The sequence below is a fragment of the Rutidosis leptorrhynchoides genome, chromosome 2 (genome assembly GCF_046630445.1).
Source record: "Rutidosis leptorrhynchoides isolate AG116_Rl617_1_P2 chromosome 2, CSIRO_AGI_Rlap_v1, whole genome shotgun sequence".
In the NCBI taxonomy this organism is placed as follows: domain Eukaryota; kingdom Viridiplantae; phylum Streptophyta; class Magnoliopsida; order Asterales; family Asteraceae; genus Rutidosis; species Rutidosis leptorrhynchoides.
The window spans coordinates 351,106,197-351,114,459 of record NC_092334.1 but is presented as its reverse complement, the minus strand read 5'-3'; positions in this window follow the sequence as shown (position 1 = coordinate 351,114,459).

Sequence of the window (8,263 nt, the reverse complement as noted above, 5' to 3'; positions counted from 1 at the left end):
TTTCATGTGTCAACTAAAAGGTTGGTGAGTTCATTAGTTTATCATAAATAATCATTTCATAACTTTTAATAGAACACAAGATTTCATATTTCCATTTCTCATAAACATACGTCCCATACATAGAGACAAAATAATCATTCATATGGATTGAACACCTGGTAACCGACATTCACAATTTGTATATAAGAATATCCCCATCATTTCGGGATCCTCCTTCGGACATGATATAAATTTCGAAGTACTAAAGCATCCGGTACTTTGGATGGGGCTTGTTGGGCCCGATAGATCTATCTTTAGGATTCGCGTCAATTAGGGTGTCTGTTCCCTAATTCTTAGATTACCAGACTTGATAAAAGGGGCATATTCGATTTCGATAATTCAACCATATAATGTAGTTTCGATTAATGTGTCTATTTCGTAAAACATTTATAAAACAGCGCATGTATTCTCAGTCCCAAAAATATATATAAAAAGGGAATAATGAAACTCACACAGATAAATATTGTAAAACAGTTAATAAAGCATTTGCATGTATTCTCAGCTCAAAAACATAAAGAGTAAAAAGGGCAAATGAAACTCACCTAATATATTTTGTAGTAAAAATACATAAGATGACATTGAACAAGTGTAAGGTTGGCGTCGGATTCACGAACCTATATTATTTGTATATATATTAATATGTATAATTGAAATTGAATAAATTTGTTTATTATATCTTAATTTATATATTATATAATTAATTTGTGTATATATATTCAAAATGGTTAATATTTATATAGTTAATATATACATACTTGTTTAATGTTATATTTAAATGAATCGATAGTTTGTTATCTGTAAATATTTATATTAATACTTTTAGTAGTTTTGATATATATAATTATGTGATATTTTAATATAGTTATAGTATATGTGAAAAGTATATTTCGTGTACAAAATATTTATTTACTTAAAAAAATAGTTTTTGATATTAAAAATGATAATATAATCATATTACTTAATAATAATACCTATATTGTTAATAATATTATTAATGACAATAATAATAATTGTAGTTATATTTGTAATTAAGGTTATGTTAATAATAATATTAAAATCATAAAATGATACAAGTACTAATATTGATGAAAATAATTTGTATTATGTTTGTAATAACAATATCATTCTTATTCATAGTAATAATAATAATAATCCTTATATTCTTTTATGATATTGCTTAATAATAACATTACTAATAATAATAATAATAATAATAATAATAATAATAATAATAATAATAATAATAATAATAAAAATAATAATAATAATAATAATAATAATCATACTATAATACTAATAGTAACAATAACAATAACAATAATAATAATAATAATAATAATAATAATAATAATAATAATAATAATAATAATAATAATAATAATAATAATAATAATAATAATAATAATAATGATAATAATAATTTAAAAAAAATGGAGACTACCTTTAAAGAGCCATTCTAAAAACAATTGCACCAAACCGGGATCGAACCCGAGACCCCTCGCTCACCGCTAACACTTTTAACCAGTGGGCTGTGGCCCGTTTATCTGTTTTATTATCCCTTGAATTTATTATAACCTGTTTACCCGTTCATTCATCTTCTACAACCCATTAATCGACCAAAAAAACTGAACGTGGATCTTAACAGATAATTTAAAGCTTGAATTAAGATATGTAATTAGAATGGAGACGATCCTAGTCCTTCAATTGAATTAACAGAAAGATAAAAAAATATAAATAATATACAGGCCTGCTGTATCTTCGAACAAAAAAAAATAAACAAACTCAAATTCCACTTTCGAATTCGGATCAGTTTTAGACGAAGATTACAACACGAAATGTGTTGCAAAACACTCCTAGAAACTATCTGAATCAGTAATTGATCCTAAAACATTGAACTGAATTCGAATTTAGCGATGAACAATTGTTGACTTTTTATTTCAAAAAGTTTGACTTCCAAATTCGAACTCAATATGAAAAATTAGCCTTTGAAACTTTACAGGAAGTTTAAGTGAAAGATTTCAAACATCATTGCATTTACAGATTTTAAAATAGGATTTGATTTCGAGGTTTTTGTAAAAATAACGAGGGATAGAGGTATCGGTTTTTAATACTCGGATTTTCTGTTTGAATTCGATTGAGAGGAAGGTTTAAATATTTTTGTGAGTTGCAATCGATAATGCCAAGTCATCTGCTATAACTTAACACTAGAATTTATCATATTTGTGTGATAATAGAGTCCGACATGTAATATTCGGTTAGTACATAAATATATATATAAAAAAATAAAGCAGATATGATTTCTAACAAATTGTACTGGATTTTTGGATTGTTTTACAAATCTGATGCTGGCTTATATCAGATTAGAGGCAAAGACAAGAAGTTGTTACAGTTTGATGGGGATAGCATACTTAATTCGATCTATATCTAATTATATATATTTTCTTAATTTTTTTTGTAATTAATTATTAATATTTATAATACTTTCAAATAATAATAATAGAACCAATAATAAGGATATTAATAAATAATATCAAAATAATACTAATAATAATAATAATCATTTTAATAATAATAATACTAATATTAATAATGGATAATGATAATTATAATAATAATTATAAAAATGATACTAATCATAATATTATCAATGATAATAAACTTAATGATTTTAAATGTTGAAAGGTAATAATAATACAAATAGTAATTAAGATATAGCAAGTTACATATGTCCAATTTTCATATCTATACATTTTATTTTAGAATTAATAGTATTAATAATACATAGATTAATATTAACATCAATATTAATAATGAACTAATAATACTAATAACAACATAACAGATTTCATGTATTAAATTTTATTTAAATTAATAATATTCATAATATTGATATTTGTTTTAATGATAACAATGAAAGTGCTATTACAATGTATCAACTATATTTTAACGAATAATTTCACCATTTTTATTTATGCACTATTATATAATACATATATTGAATACTTATCATTTATGCATTTTAACATCTTACCATATATTTATGTATATAATTATTAGTTTAATATCAACCTAATTATTTATAATTTATTAATTACAATTATTATATGTACTTACATTATATATATATATATATATATATATATATATATATATATATATATATATATATATATATATATATATATATATATATATATATATATATATACATATACATATTTATTTACAAACAATTGTTCGTGAATCGTCGGGCACAGTCAAAGGGTAATTGCATATATGAATATAGATTTCAAAACTTTCGAGACTCAACATTACAGAATTTGCTTATCGTATCGAAAGCATATAAAGATTAAGTTTAAATTTGGTCAGAAATTCCCGGGTCATCACAGTACCTACCCGTTAAAGAAATTTCGTCCCGAAATTTGAGTGAGGTGGTCATGGTTAACAATAAAAATGTTTCCATGACGAATATGAGTTGATAAATAGAGTTTTAACACTATTGAATAATATAGATAAAATAATTTGATTACTCGAAGCGTACGAATGATGCTATCACAAAATGGCAGAATGTGGAAAGTAAGTTTCGTCCTAACTTTTGACGTAGTCATGGCTGAATTTAGAAAATAAGGTGCGTCCTAGCTTTTGACGTGGTCAAAGTTGAATTCCGAAATTCAAGGGATTTGAAGATAATCTCCGAAATCTAAAAGATTTGATTCTTTGGCGAATAAGGGAATTAAGATCTCTATAATTAAATACGGTGATCTGCTTCGATTACTACGTCTGATTTTTCCATTATAAATTTACCTTTTCCATTCCATTAGTTTTTACCACTTCTATACTCAATTCCCAAATTCAAAAGATTTATGAAAATGCTTAACCCTGTTCTGATCCTTGTTCTTATTCTAACTATCGTAATGATCGTTCTTCTTTTCCAACTCCCACCTGAAGAATCTGTTTATTTCTATTATGCTCTAGGGATTATTGTATTTATAATCCTCCCGTGTCTTTATATTGCCATACGTACTGATATCCATGGTTTGTAATTTCGGTGTTGTCATTGGGCTTTATATTTTCTCTTATATTTTGGATCTCTTTGCCTTTTTATTATCCTCTCGACCTCTAGTAAAGCGAGCAACGGTCCAGAATTCATAGATATGAATTTCGAAATGAACATAGTTAATGTTCTAAGAAAGAAATGGTAATAGCACGATCTTGATTCGTCAAATTACTAGAATATCCGGGAAAGATAGAACTATCAAGAAAATATGTTCTTGATATGTTTATATATCAGATAAAATGTAAGAGTCGTGTAACATGGCACATGATGATGTTATGATCTGTGAATCATCACATTCCATTAGAAACTCAGCATGACTTACTGTAATATAATCACGTTGATCAAGTGTCATTATATTATACTAACTCATGCATCAGTTCACAACATTACTTCAATAAAATTCATATTTTAAATTCGAAAGTTTACAGAATATAGAAACTAAAAGTTTCTATATGATGTAACACTGATAGCGCGAAGAGATTAATGATTTCAGATAAGAATAGTTAGGAAAATATCTTCAGAAATATGGAGGATATTTATAATGAAAGATACGATAATATCTTTGAATATCTAAGATCAGAGGATGATAGAAACTATTATCTGCAAGGGTTTAGAGTAAGGAGCAAGATATTCACTAAAGACTTTAGCAGACATTGAATCATTTGGATTCTTTGAAGTCAAACTTATTCTTTATGATTTGTCCACGGCTTTCTTCCTAGTTTCGCATAATCTACTTTTCGGTACTAAATTTTCTATTGAATGTTTCCAATATAATGATACACAGGAAGCACGAGGAGGTATATAATTTCGGACGAGAATATTTATGAACATATCCTCAGAAATATCGAAGATATGGATGATGATATTTTGGAATTTCTAAGTTCGATGGTTGATGGAGAAAGATTTTCCGCAAGATTTTAACATGACTTCGGAGTAAGATATTCTTTAAAGATTTCAACGAATCCAGAATTACCTGAATCCTTTGAATATAGGGTTTGGTCCTTGTATTTGTCCTTGGTCTCCTTCATGGGTAGCTCAATCTGTTTTTCAATACCCAATTTTCTATCTAGCGTTCCTAACACTCCTTTCTTTATCATCAAACTTTTGGTCGTTTAGACCATCTACCATTTTTCTGTTTCCTCTGCATTTAATGCTATGATATCTGAATCATCGGTTATTAATCCGAGGTGATTCCAGGAAAATTGTGTTTTTAGATGATTAAACGCTGAGGGTAATATGGTGGAATATGAAAGGTTCCCTGGTAACAATAAAAGAGCATACATATAAATCAAGGTGATAATAAGGTTGTTTCGAGCGAAAATTCGAAGTTGATTTGCTGGAGCTGTGACAAAATTTGCTACTTAGAAAGGAATTACCAAGTTATTTTGGGTAATAATAACACTAAAGGAATTAGCACAACTACGTATTAAATGTTTACTCAGTTTTCGAGAGTTTTTCAGATGCATAACTAAATGCATCAATCTTTTCTCCCGTAGATGAAGTGCGGTTGGTTTATCCTCTTGTTTGAGATATTTTCAAGAATCATGAAAGGTTTGAACGTGGATCGTAATCGTCAAGATACAAATGAGGTTTGAGATGAAATCAAGTGGCAAACTTGAAGAATTGTTTAGTTTCATATGTTATGATCAATATTTTAATTCATTTTAATTATCCAATGTTATTAGTCCACAGTCGATAGTCCACGGTAAGAGTCCAATAATTCATATATATTTTAATATATAATATTCAAATTAATTAATACGTATCGTGACCCGTGTACATGTCTCAGACTCGATCACAACTCAAATTATATATATTATTGTAGAATCAACCTCAACCCTGTATAGAGAACTCGTTCATTACTGCATATAGAGTGTCTATGGTTATTCCAAATAATATATATAAATGCGTCGATATGATATGTCAAAACCTTGTATACGTGTCCCGATATTTAAAGTGCGTAAAATAAATAACAGAAATTAAATAACGATAAATAAAATTGCAAGAATGTAAATTGCGAGAATGTAAATTGCGATAAATAAAATGTAACCAGTTAGCTAGGAACAGTTAGCGTGGATTCTTAACAAAATTCTTTTCATAGTTAAATTGTTTGTTTCTAACAAATTTTATTTTGTCAACTATTTTCTTCATTATGCCACTTGTTGGATTCTGATAGGTCAAAATCCAAAAATGAAATTGAATGAAAATGGTTATTCTGCGGTGAACAGATACGTATATCGGTGGATGTGAGTAGGATAGTAAATGACTATTGAATCTGATTTGAAGAATGTACAGTGTAACTTATTAATGTGAAATCTAAATATTCCTTGGGTATTACCTACCCGTTAAAATACTTTCATCATTAACAGTTTGTACAAAAGAATTTTTAATTACAATCGTTATGAAAAAAAATATATATACATATATATTTTCTTCAGATGTAATCATGGATTTAATGAGTTAACATGATATTAATCTCATTTGCTTTTCAGTTTGAGCTAGAATAAGTAATCTCTAAAACTTTTAGAAACCACATATTCTTCGCAGAATATTTCTTCAATGAAGTTATGAATTAATACTTCATCGTTCATTGTTATTGGTACTCCTTGGTATCTATGGTGCGTATGACGTTGATGTTCGTGTGACAGATTGTGAAGTTGAGGTTTGCGATGCGGTTGTTGTTGGTGGTGGTGATACTGGTTATGCTGCTGGTGCTGCTGCTGGTGTTTGTAACCTTTGCACCATTCCAAAGCCACTACCCGAGCGCGAAGCTCGTTGACTTCTTCTATCACACCGGGATGATTGTCGGTTCGGACGAGCGGATAAATATGATCTAGAATTTGGTATAGTATATAATCGTGACGAGATACCCTGGAAATGAGAAATTTTTTTTTCCCGGACAGGTTTGCCGGTAAGTGCTTCAGGTTCTTCGTCATGAGGGCAATGTGGTGGATTGGAAAGGATCGCCTTCTTCTTGTCTCCAATGATTGAGGAGGCTACAAACCCATCCCCAATTCATCCAGAATAGATGATGACTAATTGGTTGATCCATTCCGGTCACACTGCTTTCGGAGCTTGAGTGGGATTTATTTCGGAATCCGAGGGACTTGAACTGATGACAAATTCCATTTCGTACGATTGGATAAAGGATTTTTCGATATAAAATGATTTTCCGGCTATCGGGTGGTATTCTATTTACATAAGATATATATATATATATATATATATATATATATATATATATATATATATATATATATATATATATATATATATATATATATATATATATATCAAAATATTTCGTAGATTACGGAGGAATTTGCGGGATATGTCAGGCAAAGTTTAAAGTAACAGATACGATAAGATATGATTTAGCAGATACGATAAGATATGAATTTTATCTATACACTATTCATGCAATCATTGCAGTAAGATGTGTCTAGACTAAGAATGATAAGCATGTAATTTCCTAAGGATGATAAACAGATGATTTCCGACAAAAATGATAAGCAAAACTTTTGACATTCAGACACGGTCGAAGTCCAGACTTACTGATGCATCCTAACGACTATCAGTTAGACACACTAATGCAAGACCTGGTTCACTAAGACCACCGCTCTGATACCAACTGTGAAGACCCGTCCTAATCCATCCGGATGAAGTCCATATCGATTATAAATGATTCACAACAGTTGATTACATCGCGAGGTACTTGACCTCTATATGATACATTTTACAAACATTGCATTCGTTTTTGAAAAGACAATATTTCATTTCATCGAAAGTTAACGGCATGCATACCATTTCATAATACATCTAACTATAATTGACTTAATAATAATCTTGATGAATTCAACGACTCGAATGCAACGTCTTTTGAAATATGCCATGAATGACTCCAAGTAATGTCTCTAATATGAGCTAATGCACAGCGGAAGATTTCTTTCATACCTGAGAATAAACATGCTTTCAAGTGTCAACCAAAAGGTTGGTGAGTTCATTAGTTTATCATAAATAATCATTTCATAACTTTTAATAGACCACAAGATTTCATATTTCCATTTCTCATAAACATACGTCCCATACATAGAGACAAAATAATCATTCATATGGATTGAACACCTGGTAACTGACATTCATAATTTGTATATAAGAATATCCCCA